General features: G+C 38.2%; 1 protein-coding gene and 1 long non-coding RNA gene across 23 annotated transcripts in view; one reads left to right on the top strand and one right to left on the bottom strand.

The window, feature by feature from the left end:
• Window positions 1-20,231, top strand: part of Strbp (spermatid perinuclear RNA binding protein) — a 140,959-nt gene that overhangs the window by 17,147 nt on the left and 103,581 nt on the right. The window lies entirely within an intron of this gene.
• On the bottom strand, window positions 13,822-18,472 carry LOC134486087 (uncharacterized). Its single transcript, XR_010064775.1, has 2 exons — window positions 15,654-18,472; window positions 13,822-15,447 (listed from the first exon to the last, which is right to left on the bottom strand). It is a non-coding gene; the product is annotated as an uncharacterized LOC134486087 (long non-coding RNA).

The raw sequence follows: 20,231 nt of genomic DNA, 5'->3' as shown, positions 1-20,231 counted from the left end.
CAGCCCCTGGCATTAAGTTTTTTAATTGAATTGGAAATCATATATGAATAGTGGGTCAATGACTTGTCCACATTTGGGTATATTAAAATCTATAAAGTTGGGGTTGGGGATTTAGCTCAGTGGTAGAGCACTTGCCTAGGAAGCGCAAGGCCCTGGGTTCGGTCCCCAGCTCCGAAAAAAAAAAAAAAAGAAAAATCTATAAAGTTAAGTCGTAATTTATAGTTTTACTGTCATCTTATTTAAAAAAATAGATTGGTATAGTTTATTTCTAGTATAGCTTAAAGAAATTAACTTATTTTGAGACAGGGTCTTACCATGTTATTCTAGCTGGTCTGGAATTTTCATATAGACCAGGCTGGCCTCAGACTCACAGAGATCCTTCTGCCTCTGTGTCCCAACTGTTGAGGTTAAAGGAATGTGCTACCACACCTGCCTTATTTCTACTATTTTTAGAAGTTTTGTTTGTCCTTTCAAAAACTTAAATCAGCATATATCATTGCTGTTTCATATATTGGAGAGCAAGATTAAGATCACATGGATCATATATATATATATATGTATACACACATGTTATATATATATATATATATATATATATATATATATATATATATATATATGTATATGTTTCTTTGGAAAGAAACACATACCTAGAATAAACATTTCCATGCAAACATTTTCTATTGTAGAAATAACTTACAATGCATTGTAAGGTGCCTTTTGCACAAACACCTTGTGCTTACATGTTTTCTTACTGAATCGTTAAAAGGATTAAAAAATTTAAAGAGCCTATTTTGTAACAAAACTTTTTCTGGGGAGGACACAACACACATATCTATTTACCCTTATAGGGAATGCAAAACAGATCAAAGTATGGATACCATCAAAATCCAGTTTGGTGAACCAATGGGCTTTATTGGGGTTACTTACAGGAACAGAAATGACTCAATGATAGCTCTGTCATCAAAGCCCACCTCAGCACAGGTGTCAGTTCATAAAATCTGGGAACCTGGAGCACATTTCACAGCCTTAGATAACTCAATAGGTTTGATAGTGTCCTTTCCAAGTATCTTGTCTAAACTTTGTCTAGGCAGCTCAGCTGGTTTCTGCTCCTTTGAGTCAGCTGTCTGGTCTCGAGTCTTTGCAGTTCAGCTTCTCAAAGAGTCTGCTTTGCAGCCCAGCTTCTTGTGTAAGAGGGACTTTCAAGTTTTTATTGCTTAATCTGGCAGGGAGGGGCCTAGTGACTCTGGTCAGTTTCAGGGACTTCCTGAGGCTATTTTGAGTTGTTTTACTGTCTCTGTTTAAAGAGCTTCTCCTAAGGTTGGAGGAAACTATTATACAATAGCTAGCATTAGAAGACACTCGGGCTTACAGTCTTTTTTTTTTTTTTTTTTTTTCTTTCGAGATCAGTATTATCTCTGATACACTATTTACACAAGACATGTAGGCTTCTTAATATTTTGGATATATTTAGGGTACTGTGCCAATCTTCTTTATGTATATTGCATATCTATGACATAAACCTCACCATGAAGTAACAAAAGTATTTCTTTTTAATAAATGATCACACTGAGGAATGGTTGGTTTTCTGTCCAAGTTCAGAGAGAGAACAGCAGAAGTAGAACTGGGAATTAAATCTATTCTGCTCTTTTATCAGGATCATCTTTTACTTTTTTTACTTAGGCAATAAATTGAAGGAAATATTTTTTGGATTGTAATGGAATTTTTGCAGTTTTTGAGGGATAGCTGTATGTGGGGACATGTTGGATGGTGATTTTTCTCTCTTTTAAAAAAATAGCAATTGATAACTGAGTTCCAAAGCTGATTTTCTTTATATTATCCGTCCGTCCATCCATCCATCCATCCATCCATCCATCCATCCATCCATCCATCCATCCATCCATCTCTACATCTCTGCTTGTTTATAGATGCACTTGTGGAAGTCAGAGAACAACTTTTGGTAGTTCTCTCCTTCTACTATGTTGGTCTCAGTGATTGAACTTAGGTTGTCGTGTTTGCTTGTACGTACATCCACTGAGCCATCTCATTGGCCCCTAACACTGACTTCAAAAAAGTTATAAAAGCACTTAATTACCTAAGAAAATCGTGGTAAAATAGTAATGTTAAAAAATTCGAGATCTCTTTTCAAAAGTGACAGCATGGAGCAGTTTGTAGGGTTATACAAATGTTTTTTAGGCCAAGCATTGCCATCTAGAAGCTTTGCCTCTTGATTGAATAATATGGTTATAGTCACATTTGAAAGACTATTGTGGTTTACAAAGCTTGAGGAAAAAACTCATTTGTACTGGCAGCCAGTATTTTATAGGCTACAATTTTCCTTAGAAAAACTGGTGGTTTGTAGCCCCATAATTTGTGGTTGTTCTGAACTTGTAAAAAGAGTACACATATTTAAAAATGACCTTATTACTTTAATATTTAAGTGACATGTAACTGTCAGATATTTGTTACATTATAGCATTTTATTTCCTGGGCTGACAATCTCTTTTAAGTCAATAATTTATGTAGTATGATTAGATCCCTCTATCCCCCATTCCCAACAGTCTTAAAAATCAAAAACACTTTCAGTAAAGTCACAGGCACAGTTAAAGACAAAAAGAAAGGTGTGTCTATGTTACTTAATAAAATCCTTGTAGAATCCCTGAGATTTCATTACTTACCCACTGCTTCCTGGATGTGTTGAATTAAGTTGTGGTATGTGGTTTGCTTGGGTTTGTTCAGTGTTCTGTACATTTTAATATCTGTCTCTCTTTTTTTTCAAGACAGATGTGTGTGTGTGTGTGTGTGTGTGTGTGTGTGTGTGTGTGTGAGAGAGAGAGAGAGAGAGAGAGAGAGAGAGAGAGAGAGAGAGAGAGAAAGAGAAACAAGAACCCCCCAGGCTGGCCTTGAACTCAGACAGAGATACCTGCCTCCTGCCTGGCAAGGCATTATACTAACTCTGCCCAACTGTTTTTTGTTCTGCTGCTGTCACTGTTTTCTCCATGCAGATGGAAAAGAGCACTGCACCTGAACTACATACTTGATATTCATGAAAAACATAATTTTAGGGTCTGAAGAGTTGGCCCCTAAGAGGTGAAGAGAGTATTGACTGCTCTTCCAGAGGCCTTGAGTTCAATTCCCTCCAGTCATGTGGGTCGCTCACAACCCTCTAAAATGGGATATGATGCCCTCTTCTGGTTCGAAGGTGTACATGCAGATAGAGTGTTCATATATATAAAACTTAAAAAAAAAAAAAAAAAAAGAAAAGCTTCCTTATGTACTTAATGGATTATGTGTTAAATTTATGAGAATAAGTCCTTTTGATTCTAGGCTAACTAAATAGGGTATAATATCCCTTCTGTTTGAAAGATTTTGACAAGCCAAAGGAATAGTTCCATTTTTATGTTCTTGGAGGTTTCTTTGAGTCTTTTTGTTTTTTGAAGACAGATGAAATCTGAGACTAAGATTTTTGCAAATATATTAGTAGCTGGATATTTGGAAACTGTTGATGAGGTCAAGGATCTCTCCCTTCACTAGTATTGTCTACCTGTCCCTTCAACTCCTGGGCCCAGGTCATCAGTTCTCAGGGTTCCAGGGCTTGCTATTGAAATGTATCGTACACTCTCCAGCTCTGGAGGCTGTTCAGTCTCACTCTTAAGTGAGCACTGGAATTACTTGAAAGATAGAAAAACCATAGATGCTTGAGTTGTTTTTTTTCCTTGAGGGATTGTAATATAATTGGTCTGATGTTATGGTTCCTAAACATAGAGTTTTAGAGGTAATAGAGGTAATACCAATGTTAATTTGAGGCTGAGAATCCAGTCTATAAGCCCATTCAAGGGGAGAGGGTACTTAATTTCAGAGGATATATTATCACCTTTGGAATTTACAAAAGTTCTATTTTTGAGGTACAGTGTCTCATGCTGTTACCTAAGAAATAATAAGTCCTTTTTTGTGGTATCATTTTAAGAATTATATAAATGTATGGTAGTGGTTCTCCAGCTATAGGTCCTATCTCCTTTGAGACCTTTTCACAGAGGTTGCATATCAGATAGCCTGAATATCGGATATTTACATTAAGATTCATAACAGTAGTAAAATTATAGTCATAAAGTAGCAATTGGATAATTTTATTATTGTGGTCACCACAATATGAGGAACTGTATTAAAGGATGCTTCACATTCAAACCTCAACAGTAACATTTCTAATTTATAAAATTTATTGGCCTCTGCTGCCCCTACCTCCATTGAAATGTTGAAATGAAATTACAATTTTGGAATTATATGCAATTGTATACAAATTGAAATGGAAATATGCAGTTTTGTTTTGTTTTTTGAGATAGGGTTTTTCTGTTCTGAATAAGATAGACATGATCCCTTAAGTTGTTGAGTGTAACATTCTAGTGGAGGTAGAGGCAGCAGAGCTCAATAAATATGTATTAATGAGGTTACTTTTTTTAATGTAAAGGGCCCTCCACAGGCTCACGTGTTTGGACACTTGGGTCCCCAGTGCTCTTTGGGAAGTTATGGAATCTGTAGAAAGTTGAACTTTACTGAAGAAAATATGTCACTGAGGGCAGGCAGGCAGGCTTGAGGGTTTATAAAGCCTGTCCTTATTTTCTGCTTTTTCTCAGCTTCTAGACAGCTGATACCACATGGGTTGGGCTTATACTCCTGCTGCCATGCCTTCCTTGCTGTGATGGACTGTATCTCCTTTGGAACTGCAACCCAACTAAACCCTTTCTCCCATAAGTTGCTTTTGTCACAATATTTTATCACACTAGCAGGCAAGTAATTAAGATAGTTACTGTGCTTGTGGCAGAAGTTACAGGAAGATACGGATATAGAAATTAAGTGCCTTCTAAAATGGAAGGGAATTTTGTGCTGACCAGGAGAAGAACAAATGAGAGTGAAAAAGTAGAATGTAATTTAGAAAATGAGCTTAGTGTTACTTGCTTTAAACTCTTTATAAAGTTACATCCTCTGGGGTTCCTGTTTACTCCTCCACCAATTCATTGACTTGATAATATTAAAGAAAATGAAGGGTTCCTTTGATTTTAATGTGGCTTGAAAAAGGTGGTTGTGTGTGTGTGTGTGTATGTGTGTACATGTGCCTACTTGCCTACTTACATGTGGAGGTCAAGTGTCTTCACCATTTTCCTTATTTTTAGAGACTGCTTCTCACTGAGTCTGGAACTTATTTTTTCAGCTGAACTGGCTGCTAGTGAGCTTCAGGCTTTCATTTGTCTCTCCTCTTCCATGGTGGGGGGTTATAGATATGTGCTGTCACTCTTGGTTTTTATGTGAATGTTGGGGAGCTGAATTTAGGTCCCTCAAGCTTGTGTGGCAGGCACTTTTACTGATTGATTTACCTTCTAGACTCCAGTTAGGATTTTAATATTTAACACTAAAATGGTTTTATTTAGAAAGCATTACATAGAATTGGATGTAGTCCCAAGCACTTGTAAAATTGAGACAGGAATTGAACTTTCAAAGCTAGCTTGAGGTCAGCTTGGGCTGCGTAAATAGTTTAAGAACAGCCTGGTTTACCTGTGAAGACCTTATTTCAAAAACTAAAAAACAGGCTGGAGGTAGCCATGGCTCATTTGCTGCTCTTATAGAGATCCTGGGTTTGTTCCCAGAACTCAAATGATGACTCAAAACCACCCATAAATCCAATTCCAGAGAACCTGTCACCTGGTCACAGGCACCTGTTGTTGTAAAATATAAAAAATAAAAAAAAGTAGGGTTGTCTTTTATCCCTCTAGGTCACACTGCAGTGCCCCAAGATACCTGCTGGATATCTTGCCAGAAGGACACATTCCAATTCCATGGCGGCCCACACACTTTCTTACACTTAAATCGCTACACGAGAGGACACACAACACAATAACCTTTGGCCCAATTGATAAGATATACTTGCCCACCTAAATGTACAGAGCCCAGTACCATCCATCCCTTAAGAACATTAATAACAACCTGTAAATACACAGAGTGGTATCTTAACGTAGCCTGCCATAGTGTCCTGCCACGGCTTCTCCCCCTCTCCTTCCTGTCTCTTCCTCCTTTCCGTTTCAGTCTCCACCTCTTCTTTCAAACTTCTCTCCCACCCATCCTTCCTTCTCATCCAATGACAAGCCTCCTTCTGTCCTGTACCTGCCCCTCACCTGTATTTTGCAGATTCAATGGGGAGAAGGTTCTGGTGAAGTCACCTGAGTTCCTGAGTACATGACTAGGCTGCAGTCCTTGGGGCAGTGGAATTAGCATCAAAATACAGATAACTCCAGGGCAAACCACAACAGGCACCAGGTGTGCACATGGTACACATAACATGCAGGCAAAATACCCCTATATATAAATCTACAAAACAAAACAAAAAGCATCAAAATGCTCTAGTCTAGTATAATGGGTCTAGTATACTGTTGAATTTGGTGTAGACAACTGGAGTGTAAGACCTAATAGACCTTACTTTTAGTTAACTTCTGTGTGAAGAGAAGTCCAAAGGAATAATTGGAGAGGATTTTTGTGGAGGAAGGTTTGAAGTGAGAGCAGGACTTGAAGACTTGAGCCAATCTGAGCAGGAGAATACTGTGTAGAAGATCTGGTTTTGAGTGAGGACAGTCGTTTACTAGTTCTATGACCTTAGATGTCCCTTAGAATCCTTTGATGCTTTTCTTTATTTTTAGAAAAGATTTATTTTTTATATGTATGAATATTTTGCCTAGGTGTATATATATTCAACCATATGAGTTCCTGGTGTCTTGAAAAGTCTAGAAGAGGGGTTGGGGATTTAGCTCAGTGGTAGAGCGCTTGCCTAGCAAGTACAAGGCCCTGGGTTTGGTCCTCAGCTCTGAAAAAAAAAAGAAAAAAAAAAGTCTAGAAGAGAGCTTTGGATACTTTACTAAAATATTTAATAATTCAGATATTTAATAATAAATCACATTTTGATGACTTCTAAAATTGTACATGGTTCCTAGTTCATTGTAGGAGATATATTACTTTACTCTTAAAAGAATGTTATATCAGAAAAATGTCATTGCTCTTCTCTCCGTCTTCAAGCCATATTCACAAGACATATGCTGTTATAAAAAGTAAAATGTGGGCTATTGGCCCTCCATTTGTGGTATGAATACAAGTAAAGTCAGAATACTTAATGTTATCAGTGAGAATAAACGTAATCTAGGAAAACCACAATAGATGGCTTCATACTAAGAAAACATTCCATACTGTTTGTTTTTAGAGGTAAAAAAAAAGCATAAATATGACTGCCTCTGCTGCAGACATTTTATCCATCCATCCGTCCGTCTGTCCGTCCATCCATCCATCAATCTATTGAGACAAGGTCTTTTTCCTCAGTCTTTTTTTTTTTTTTAAACCTCCAGAGCTGGGGACCGAACCCAGGGCCTTGCGCTCCCTAGGCAAGCGCTCTACCGCTGAGCTAAATCCCCAACCCCAAGACAAGGTCTTTTTATGTAGCCTCAGCTGGCCTAGAACTCAGAGGTGCCTGCCACCACACTAGACTTTTGTTTAAATTTAGAAAAATTACTTTTGTGTATGAGAGTTTGGCCTGCACGTATATCTATGTACTACTTGGATGCCTGGTGCCCAAGGAAGCTAGAAGAGGGAGTCCAGTCTCCTGGAACTGGAGTTAAAGGTGTTTGTGAACTGCTATGTGGGTGCAGGAAATTGAATGCAGGTCGTATAGAGGAGCAACCAGTGCTCTTTTCCTATTTTCCTTCTCTGCCCCCCTCCTTCTTCTGATTAATTTTAATTATCAACTTGACACAAGGTGGACTCACCTGTGAAGATACACTTGGAGATTTGTCTTCCTTGGGTTGGCCTGTGAGATTGCCTTAATTGTTAATTGATATGATTCATCATATTGGCACCATTCCCTAGGCAAATGGGTACTACACTGTTCCAGTAGAGAAATTGAGCTGAGCCCAAGTAAGCGAGAAATTAACATACGTTCATTTCTCCCCGCTCTTAACTATTATGTGATAAAACTGGCTGCTTAAGACCCCTGCTACCGGACTATAACTTGGAATTGTAAACTGTTTTATTACAGCAAAAGAAATGAAGCTAGGGCAGATTTTTTTTTTTTTTGAGTTTTTATGACAGACATGGCTCTTGTGGCTTTCCTGTTGTATATGTGTAAATTAATGAAGTTCTTTTGATTTTTATGCATTATGATTTATTGTTGGAGGCAGTGTAAAAATTTCTGAAAATTTCTTTGGTAGTTTCCTTTCACATCTTTGGATTAATTGAATATTAGCTCTTTTACAAATCCATGTGCATATGTGTGATGCTAGGATACATTTTTGTCTTGAAAACCAGTTCTATCAGAGGTTAAGACAGTCTGTGTTAAAATTGGGCTTTTCTGCACAATTCTGCTTGTTGCTATGATGATTTGATTAAATAGCCAGAACCTACGAAGTGCATCTTTTAAGTAACTCTCTGCTTTTGTTGCTGGCAATTAGATGGCTTTTAGTTTGTCTGTAGGGGAATCTACATTTGTTTGTTTCCTAGAACACATCATATCACACTATGTCAAGAGTACTCTTTGGTAATATTTTAGTGCTTCACTGATACATGATTGGCTTTGTGAAACTCTGCAGGATCATGGTAGACTATGCTTTTAATAAGAACTTCTTCATATTTACTAAATGCTGGGTGCCGTGCATTCTTTTGAGCAGCTTTAAATCATGTGTTTAAATTTAAACACAGTAGCTTGGTGACGTGTTAATACTGCTTGTATTCATTCCTACTTTTGGCGCAGTATCCTTACCAGTGATAAGAGAGGTTGAATTTCCATTATAAAGTCACACAATTAGCAATGGTGAAGTAGGAATTTGAACCTGAGTTATTTTGGCTTCAGAGCCTGTTTACTTTCTTACTATCCTTTACTCTATCCTCAAATAATACATGTTTGGAAAACTGTCAGCATAGGTATCTTTTATAAGTTTCTGTATGAGGATGTTAGAAACCTGCTTCTATTAGGGATTCTATAGTTGTACTCTTCTTACACAGTATGTTAGTTACCTGCTTTATTAAATAGTCCTGAAAATACAGTGAGTAAACTCCCTGATTTCAATGAATTAAATAGCCTAGGACAGGTATTTCACATTAGCACATGACTGTCCTTTATAAAGACATTTAGGGACCTAAGCGAATTGGGGATTCTATCTTCAGTGCATTCCCCATGGTTTTTCTTATTGGAAATGTGGGACAAGAAATTTTCTTAGAAGCATGTGAGGTGAACATTGCATAGGATCATTTATAACTCCATTTTTTTTTTTTAGAAATTTATTTTATTTATTTATTTTATGGCACACCAGAAGAGGGCATCGGATCCCATTATAGATGGTTGTAAGCCACCATACGGTTGCTGGGATTTGAACTCAGGACCTCTGGAAGAGCAGTCAGTGCTCTTAACTGCTGAGCCATCTCTCCAGCTCCGATAACTCCATTTCTTAGTACTTAGTATAATTCACTTATAGGATCTTAATGTAAGAAAGAGATATTTTTGCAGGTGCCATTGGGAAGTAATAGAGAGCAGAATTTGGTGTAAAGGTGGCAGTCTATAGAAAAGCTATAATAGTTTCAGTAAAAATGCTAGAATAGAGTTGGTGGTAGTGTACACTTTTAATCCCAGCACCAGGGAGAAAGAGGCAGGTATATTGCTGTGAATTCAAGGCCAGCCTGGTTTCAGAGTGAATTCCAGGACAGCCAGGACTACACAAAGAAATCCTATCTTAAAAACACCAGCAACTAAACCAAACAAATGCTAGAACAGTTCTGCTTCACTTTGTAGAGTATTTTTATACACAATGAACTCTTGATTCTTGTTATAGTTCTTTCAGTCAAGTAAGTAGATAAAGTAGGTGGTAGTATTCTTACTGCACACAAGACAACTGAGATTCAGACATAAAACAGGAAACTAGCTGGGAAGTTGCAAAGCCAAAACAGTATATATAACATCTTTGTGATTTTTCTTTTTCTTTCTTTTTTTGGGGGGGGGGCAGAAAAAATATGACTTATTTATTGGTCTTATTTTAAAGATTCAGGAAGTATTTTAGGAATTTGCATTGCCTTATAATCATTACATTCATAAATGAGACAATTCTTTAGATATATCAACTAATGGAATACTTGAACTCCTTAGAAATTACACTTTAGAGTATTCTGCTAGCAGCCTCCAGATGAAGATGTAGAACTCTCAGCTGCTCCTGCATCATGCCTGCCTGGAAACTGCCCTGCTCCCTACTTTGATGATAATGGACTGAACCTCAAAACCTGTAAAGCAGCCCAAATTAAATGTTGTCCTTATAAGAGTTGCTTTGGCCATGGTGTCCGTTCACAGCAGTAAAACCCTAACTAAGATGTTGTTGAAATCAGGGACTGGGTTATTGCTGTGATAGGTCTGACCATGTTTTCACTTGGAAGAATGTGGATTTGGAAAGTCATGGAATGTTTTAAGTGGGGCTTAATGGGCTATCCTAGTAGGAATATGGAATCACTTTGCGAGTGATTTGAACTGTGTAGACCTGGCCCAGTACTGCTTAGTGGAGATTTCAGTGTGGCCTGGCTAGAGACTGTTTTGTAGTTTGGTGAAGAACATGTCTATTTTTTTGCCCTTGTCTGAAGAGTCTGATTGAGACTAAGGTGAAGAGACTCAGATTAATTGCACTGACAAAGGAAGTCTTGGAAACGCCCATCATAGACTTTGTTCGCAGGTTAAATCTCCAGAGCATTTTGAATAAGCATAGTAAAGTTAGAAAGGAAATCAGGAAGTGAAACGGAGCTGAATCCTGAGTTCAAAGATATTAAATAGAATTAAGGGAGTGGTGACCTTGGGGGTAAGATCCCACCCAGCTAAATTCAGGTCCATACATGAAGGGGTCCTGAGGATTTGAGGCTTGGCACCATGAAGAGAACCTATGAGAGGCTATTGGTGAGGCCTAGCTGCAGTGGAAGGCCCCAATGTAATGGAGTTGCCAGTACCATGGGATGATCACCAAGTACAGCAGTGGAGTAGAGTCAACCTGAGCTTAGAGTGCTACAGAGGGCAGAGCTGGAGAAGTGTCACTAGTCCTTTGAATGATCTTCTGATCATTGTGGATCCCAGACACTAAAACAAGAAACTGTAAAATAGAAGTTTCCTTGGAGACTCCAAGATGTTTGAGATGCCAGAGCTGTGGGCTATTTGCTGGGGAAAGCTGCTACCAGGGAGTAGGACCAGCCCAGGAGAAAGAAGTTTGTTGCAATTAACAATGATGAAAAAGGAGGCTTTGACCTACATGGAGATGCAGAGTTTGGAGTTGGCCCAGCTGGTTTCCTGTTTTGCTTTGGGGATTACAGTTAAATGATTGGATGAATCTCAGGAGATACTTTGAACTTTTAACATTGTTGAGACTGCTACAGACTGTGGGGGCTTTTGAAGCTGGACTAAATGTATTTTGCATTATGCTATGTTTAGGAATGGCCTCCCACAGACTTAGGTTTGAACTAAGCCTTTGGGGGCTAGGGAGTGGAATGTGATGGTTTGTGTACACTAGGCTCAGGGAGTGGCACTGTTGGTAGGTGTGGCCTTGTTGGAGTAAATGTGGTCTTGTGGGTGTGGGCTCCTAGGTGTCTGGGAGCCAGTATTCTGCTAGCAGCCTCCAGATGAACATGTAGAATTCTTAGCTTCTCCTGCACCATGCCTGCCTGGATGCTGCCATGGTCCCGTCTTGATGATAATGGACTGAACCTCCTCGAAACCTGTAAGCTAGTCCCAATTAAATGTCCCCTATTAAATGCTGACCTGGAACCCACAACGTAGCCCAGGCTGTCTTTGAACTTTAGATGATCTTCTCAAGTTCTGATTTACAGACATGAGCCATTGGTTCTTAGTAAATGTATTTCTTGTGAAGTAGTGTTTATTTTGAGGCAGAGTTTGGCTCTGTAGGTTTGGCTGGCTTCAAGCCTGCGGAGATATACCTACCTATGCCTTCAAATGCTACAGTTAAAAGTGCGGGCTAGCTAACACAGCTCTTTAATGTCTGAGACAGTGTCTTTGCTATGTAGTCCAGGTTGGCTTTGAACTAGTAGTGATCCTCCTGCCTCAGCCTTTTGGGTGCTTAGGTAACATGTGCCCCCACATCCAGAGTTTTCCTCACTATTAAAGTATTGTGGAGAGTATATTTTTCAGTCCAGACTTTTTGGTAATTTGAATATTAGGTATTGGAAATCCTGGGCTGTTGCAGAATGTTAAGTATGTGTACAGGTGGATTATTAATCAGAAAATAACATGGGAACTTCAGGGTGTCCCTTATTCCTTTTTGAGACAAGTCCTTACTGTGTAGCCATGGCCTGGAACTTGGTATATGTAGGTAGATCAGGCAGTCCCTAAACCCACAGAGATCTGCCTGCCTCTGCCTGCCTCTGTCTCCCGAGTGCTAGGATTAAAGTTGCCATCATGTCTGTATATTCCATTTTAACATACTAAACTTTGCAAGCTTTATTTTTTTTCTTTTAAACGTTTTTGATTATTTTTCTTGGAACCCTATCTTGTTAGAGATTTTTTAATTTATTTCAGAAAAGATGACTTTAGCTGAATTTTAATAGAATCATTATTTTTTATTGTATATAATAAAGTACCTTTTAGGCTTAGTTTTGCTATTAATGGGAATAGATCAGAGAAACAAATACCATCTTTATTCTCCATGTCAATGTGTTCTTCAAGATCAAGCCCAGCGCCTTGTTGCATGCTTGGCTTGCTACTGAGCTATAACCAAGTCCACAAGAACTGTTCTTTTTGTACCTTGTTTATGACCTATAATCTTTAGGATACACAGATACTGAAGATGCATTAGTTTTTGCATTTTGTTTGATAGGCTCAATAAATTAGTAGGTTATGTCATAAATTTTCTGAAGCTTGAGGTTTGCATCATTCAGGCTACCATTTTTTGTATGGTTTGGCAAGAATGTAGTTACTCAAGTCTTATGTGGCCTGCTATTTTATCATATGCATATTGAATTAAAAAGTAAAACTAGATTTAAGAAAACCTACATATAAAATTTGTCCTACCATTGGCTAGCAATAGAATGTTTTGTTATTGCCTCTCTATTTGCCTGAAATAATCTTTAAGTCCTTTTAATAAAGTTCAGCTATTACTAGTAATAAGATAACATCATTTGAATCCTGGCAATAATGTGATTTCCTACCTGTATTAATAACATGAATGTCTAGTAAAAATAAAAATTAAGTCATTAAATAGATGCAAACTATTTGCCTAGATAAGGTTAGTACTTGGTATAATATTACTCTGAGAAAAGGGGAGGAAAATGTTAAGTACCAGCTAGGACAGGCTAGGGAAATGGGTTGATGGATCAGGAGTATTTTGCTATGCAAGCATAAGAACTGGACCACAAATGCCCAGTCCCATGAAAAAGAAAACATTGCTCTGTGTGTGTGTGTGTGTGTGTGTGTGTGTGTGTATGTATGTGTGTGCGCGCACTTGTGTGTGCCTGCAACTCCAGCATTGGGGGAAGCAGGAACTTGCTGGCCAATCAGCCTAGGTGACATGCTGACCTTTCCAGTTTAGTGAGAGACCTTGCCTGAAGCCAGAGAGTAGGACATCAATGCTCTGTCCTGGCCTTTGTGTGTGATATGTAGGAATCATGTACATGTATCACATCCCACTCCCTACAATAAAACAAACAAAAAATCCACTAAAAAACAAGTACAGACAACAGAAAGAACATTGGATAAGCCTAGGATTTGAGCAATGTTAACAGAGAAATCATTTGTTTGGTGATCTTTGCTAGAAACATCACCACTCTTTTTTTTTTTTTTTTTTTTTTTTTTTGAGAAATGTTGTTTTTGGCTTTTTGACCAGTTTTAGAAGTCTGTGGTTATGTCTGTTTTTCCTAGTGAAGAAAATTAAGAGCATAAAGCTTCAAGATCTTTTTTGGTTGTTTTGATGAATAATAGAAGTCTTGATATGGATTATTCTGTATAAAACTAGTTCTTTTTTTTTTTTCCTTTTCTTTTTTTCGGAGCTGGGAACTGAACCCAGGGCCTTGAGCTTGCTAGGCAAGCGCTCTACCACTGAGCTAAATCCCCAACCCCATAAAACTAGTTTTAAAGGAGGCATGAAATTGAAATTATTTGGTTTTGTATTTATTTGTGTTTCATTATTGTCTTTTTCTTTGCTCGTTTGAGGTAGTCTCACTATGTAGCTCTGGTTGGTCTGAATTTGCTATGTAACCTAAGCTGGCCTCAAATTCACTTGACCAAATAGATTGACCCACCTCTACTGACTGTGTGCTAGGATTAAACAAACCATGAGTGCTTCATGGTGTCACTCTTAGAAGAAACAACTAAATGAGAAAGTGGAGTCAGCACTTTGAAAACCTACCGCCAACTATACCAGTTGAGTTTCTTTTGAATTTTCATTGTAAGGATGAGGGCCACATATATAATCTATTATACAGAGTGTATATTCATATGTAAGTTGTTTCTGTATAGGTCAATGCAATTTATTACTATTATAATTCTCTCAGAATTTGTTATAAAAATCTTAGATATTAAAAAAACTGAAATAATTATGTATATATTCTACAATCAATATACATCAATTATCAAATCTAAGTGAATGAATAAGACACTGCCTGCCTTTTATTTCTCACATTTTCTATCAATTTTTTTCTTTTTTTCATTTTCTTTTTTTTGAGACAGGGTTTCCCTGACTATCCTGGACTTTCTTTGTATACCAGGCTATCCCCAAACTCACTGAAATTTGCCTGCTTCTCTGCCTCCTGAGTGTTAGAATTAAAGGTGTGTGCTACCACACCTGACCAAGCCTATTTCTTTTTACATTCTATTTTATATTCTATTTATAGTCTTAATTTTATATTCATCTATTTTGATTAATTTAAAAATTAATTTTGACTGGCATTGTGAATGCCTTTATTCTTAGGACTCAGGAGGCAGAGGCAGGTGGATCTCTGAGTTTTAGGGCAGCCTGGTCTCCAGAGCTAGTTTGAGGACATCCAGGACTATCCAGAGAAACCCTGTTTTGAAAAACAAAACAATTTTTCTCATAGCATTTCATTATTCTTGTTTTCTGTTTTAGATTTATATTATGTCTATGACCGTTTTGCCTGAATGTATGTATATGTGTTACACATGTCCCTGGTGCTTATGGAGTTAGAAGAATGTGGTAGATCCCTGAAAACTGGAGTTGCCTGTGGTTGTGAATGACCATGTGAGTCCCAGAAATTAAACCTGGGTCCTCTGCAAGAGTGGTGAGTGCTCTTACACTGAGCCACCTCTCCAGCTCCTCATCTCATCATTCTTTAATTAAAGAACAGTATGTTTTTATATATTTTTGATAAAATTTATATATAAAATACACAGTTTTTAGGATGTCTTAGTAGTTCTTAATGATGGTCATTGAGCACCTGATGTTTTTTTTTTTTTTTTTAAAGATTTATTTATTTATTATAGATGAGTACACTGTAGCTATCTTCAGACACACCAGAAGAGGGCATCAGATTCTATTACAGATGGTTGTGAGCCACCATGTGGTTGCTGGGATTTGAACTCAGGACCTCTGGAAGAGCAGTCAGTGCTCTTAACCTCTGAGCCATCTCTCCAGCCCGAGCACCTGATGTTTTTAAGGGTCTGCTAGTCCTGTAGATGAAGACATGAATAAGACACTGCTTGCCTTCATGTTGCTAGTAGGAAAGAAAGATAGGAAAGTTCAGTAAAATACCATTTGGAACGTTTAGCTGTGAATAATAGAAATAGGGGTCTTGCTTACAGATGGTATTGGCAGGAATTTGGAGAGGCTTAGGTGGGACTAAAGCAACAGTCCAAAGGCCTTTAATACTGTGTTTTCTTATTAAACCATTTCACTCTGCCCACTCATGATGGGATTTTTTTTTTTTTTTGAGGACCTGCTTGCCTTTTCTTTCCAGTAAAAACCTGTGACTGTTCTCACAGCCTTTATTTTTGTCTTAACATTTCTCAGCCACACAAATATACCAACTTTCTATTTTAATTTAATGTCTATTTCTGTGAGGTAGATCCTGATTGGCTCGGTCCTTCCTCAGTAGCTCCTGATGGAAGCTTGGATTTTGTGGTTGTTCTGAGGTGTCTTTGGGTTGGGGAAGGGTAAAAGAGACTATTCCAGAATAGGTATCTGTGTATGGTCTTCTTTAAGCTCCCTAGACATTGAAAACCATTTCTAGTTACATGTGTGATAATTTTCTAGATAAGACCAGGGTATAGGGGGCTGGAGAGATGGCTCAGTGGTTAAGAGCACTGACTGCTCTTCCAGAGGTCCTGAGTTCAATTCCCAGCAACCACATGGTGGCTCACAACCATCTGTAATGAGATCTGATGTCCTCTTCTGGTGTGTCTGAAGACTGCTACAGTGTACTCACATACATGAAATAAATAAATCTTTAAAAAAAAAAAAAGACCAGGGTATAGGAATAGCATAGAAGGGAAGAAGATGAATCACTATTTAGGTTGGAGTAGGTTAATAACTTCCTGGAAAAATGGGTAGCTGAATTGGGTTTTTGAAAGATGAAAATCAAGTGCAGCAGTGTGAAGGAGCTATGTGCCCCATAGAAGCACAACAGAAGAAAGGAGGAGAATGGTGTGCTTTGTTCTGGTAACTTAAAAATGTAAGCAAGCCTGTATACTTGCAAGAGACATTTGTCAGGATGGTTTTGGTAGAGTGCAGAGAAACAGCGAGATTGGGCTAATTCGTGCGGAGCCCTAGCCTAGGAAAGGGGAAAGGTGACAGGTTTGTTTTCTTTTGAGAAAGGATCAATTTTTTTTTTTTGGGGTTCTTTTTTTTCGGAGCTGGGGACTGAACCCAGGGCCTTGTGCTTCCTAGGCAAGCGCTCTACCACTGAGCTAAATCCCCAACGAGAAAGGATCATTTTTAAGTTGTGCTCAGAATTTAATCTCAGAATTCAGGAGGCTTAGGCAGGTGGATTTCTAGGCCAGTTTGATCTACAAAAAGTAAACAGATCATTTCATTGTATTCACTTCTAGAGGCAAATAGGATAGGCACAGATTTTGAGAGCATTGCATTGGTGGAAAAGGCCATGTGAAAAAGAGGGGAAAGCTCTGTATATTAAATGTTCAGTACTTAGTATTTTATTTGATGTTGGGAGTGGATAGAATCTTAAGATTATGCTTCCTGGTCTTCTGACTTCTGACTCTGAATTGGAATGAAATATAGGAGAACTGGGTGGTGTTGTTGCATGCCTTTAATCCTATCAGAACAGATCTCAGGTCTGAATTCTTAGGGCATCCAGGTCTACAGAGTTAGTTGCAGGACAATCAGGGCTACACAGAGAAACACTGTCTTGGAAATCCAACCCCCAACCCCCAAACACACATACACACGAAGTAGGAGAGGGCTGGAGAGATTGTTCGTAGTTAATAGCACTTGTTACTTTTGCAAAGGACTCAGGTTTGGTTCCTAGCACCATGCATTGGAAAATAGCTGGAAACACAGATAGACAACTTAACTGTGCTGACTGACCATATTTTCAAATTCTTGAGATTAAAAATCTCGGTGGGCCTTTAATCCTGCCAGTCAGTCAACACTCAGTCCACACTATCACTCTCCTAGATAATTGGGTTGCAAGATTCTCTTTCTCTGCCTTACATACAGTCCAGATTGCATAACTCAAGCTGACCTTTAGTTTAAGATCATCTTGCCTCTTCTCTCTTTTATTTTATAGGGAAAAGCTATACACTACAAATGGACTTGTTTTTCTTTCTTTTTAAACCAGTAACACCCTCACTTCCATTCACCTGTTAAAACTTGTTCCTACTTTACTAAAGACAATGAAGTACTATGTACTGATGCTTTTCTTGTTCTTTTTCTCTTTCTTTTCCTTTTTCTTTTAATGTAGAAGTGCTCTGTCTGCTTGGACACCTACATGCCAGAAGAAGGGTAGAACCCTTTATAGATAGTTGAACTCAGGACCTCTGGAAGAAACAGCCAGTGTTCTTAACCTCTAAGTTATCTTACCATCCCCACCCTCATTCCTCTTAACTGTAGAACTACCTGGGCTTTTATCAAATCAAGCTCTTATGTACTACCTGTTATCCCCTTTCTAGCTACTTAGGATAGTGGTGTAGGAATCCCCTTACTCAGTTTTCTTGTATCACCATATTTTGTTTTGTTCTTTTCTCTAGACAGGGTTTCTCCATAAAATGGATAATTTATCTTATGTTAAAACAATTGACCTCTAAGACTGGAGAGATGGCTCAGGGGTTAAGAGCACTGACTGCTCTTCCAGAGGTCCTGAGTTCAATTCTCAGTAACTATATGGTGGCTCACAACCCTCTGTAATGGGAACTGATGCCCTCTTCCAGTGTGTCTGAAGACAGCAGCAGTGTACTCATATACATAAAGTAAATAAATAATTCTTAAAAATCAAAACAAAGAAAAAACCCCCACAATTGACCTCACTTTAACTGACATTTAAGCAACCATTTTCTGTCATTTTCTTTCTTTGTCTCCTTCCATTTCTCTTTTCTCTCTTTCAAGACAGGGTCTCACTATGTAGCCTGGGCTGGCCTGGAGCTTGCTATGTAGTTCAGGCTGGCTTCTAAGTCAAGACATTTGCCTTCTCTGCTTCTTTTGTAATAAAAGAGAGCACTGGAGGTGGGCTTTGGGGTTTCAAAAGCTCAAGGCAAGCCTAGGGTTACTTTTCCTACTACCCAAGGATCAGTATGTAGAACTCTTAGCTACCTTGTTTGCCTGCTTGCTGCCATGCTCTCTACCATGAGGATAATGGACCTTTGAGACTGTAAGCAAGTGCCAGTTAAATGCGTTAAATGCGTTCCTTGCATTGTGTCTCTTCACAGCAATAGAACACTTAAGACACCGTATATAAAATTCAAGGGTATGATTCTGTGCTTTAGTGTATTTCATCCTTGTACATCCATTACCTCTGATTCTAGAACATTTTTATTTTATTATTTTTATTATAAAAGCCCTGGGCATTTTCTGTCTGTTTTCCTCTCAAGACTCTGATCAACTTGCCACATCTATAGGATTTACCTGTTCTGGACATTTTAAATAAATGGGATCATGTAATACATGGTCTTTGTCTGATTTCTTTGCCTAATTTTGTTTTTGTTTAATATTCTTGTACTAAAGAAGGAAAGGATTGGTTTTGGCATACAGTTTCATGTTGGTATAGTCCATCGTAGTAGAGAAGACAGAACAGAAGGCAGGGAAGTAGGAAATTGGCAGGTCTCACACATTGTGTCCATACTCAGGAAGGAGAAAAAACAGAAAGTGAGACCAGACTATAAAACCTTAAGGCCTTGCCTCCAGTGACTCATTTCTTCCAGCAAGACATCCTGAAGGTTCCAAAATCTTCCCAACCAAAGCCATCAGCTGGTGACCAAGTGTTCAAACTGTGATTTATTTTTTTTTTTTGAAGATTTATTGTTGTCTTCAGACATACCAGAAGAGGGCATCAGATCCCATTACGGATGGTTGTGAGCCACCATGTGGTTGCTGGGATTTGAACTCAGGATCTCTGACAGAGCAGTCAGTGCTCTTAACCACTGAGCCATCTCTGCAGCCTGCAAACTGTGATCTTATGAAGGACATTTTATATTGAAACCTTAGGAGGTTTTCAGGCTCATTCATATTACATGTTATCAATCCTTTGTTACTTTTTATGACCAGGTAATAATATTCCATTATATACATATACCACATTTTGCTTAATTGTTCTTTAGTTGATAACATTAGACTTGTTTCCATGCTTTGGTTATTATGAAGACTATTATGTTTAATTTTATTATTTTAAGTTTTAATTTTCTTGGTTTTTTGAGACAGGATTTCTCTGTGTAGCCCTGGCTGTCCGAGAACTCATTCTTTATACCATGCTGTTCTTTAGTTTGGATCCACCCACCTTTGTCTCCTCAGTGTTTGGATTAAAGGCATATACTACCACCCAACATTTTTTGGATCATATTTTAAAAATGTGTATGAGTCTATACTTAGCAATATAATTGAGCAGTCACATAAATTATATTTGATGTTTTGAAGAACTTTATTTAATCTATTTTGCAGAAATGATTGCAGGATTTCATAGTTCCAGTGGCCTTTTATAGTTCCTATGACTACTTCAGAGTTTCTCCATCATGTTCTCAAGCCCATTTGTATCAGGGCTTTTCTGCTTTTCAACTG

This window comes from Rattus norvegicus, chromosome 3, assembly GCF_036323735.1.
Source record: "Rattus norvegicus strain BN/NHsdMcwi chromosome 3, GRCr8, whole genome shotgun sequence".
NCBI lineage: Eukaryota > Metazoa > Chordata > Mammalia > Rodentia > Muridae > Rattus > Rattus norvegicus.
This window is presented reverse-complemented; position numbering and strand designations above follow the sequence as displayed.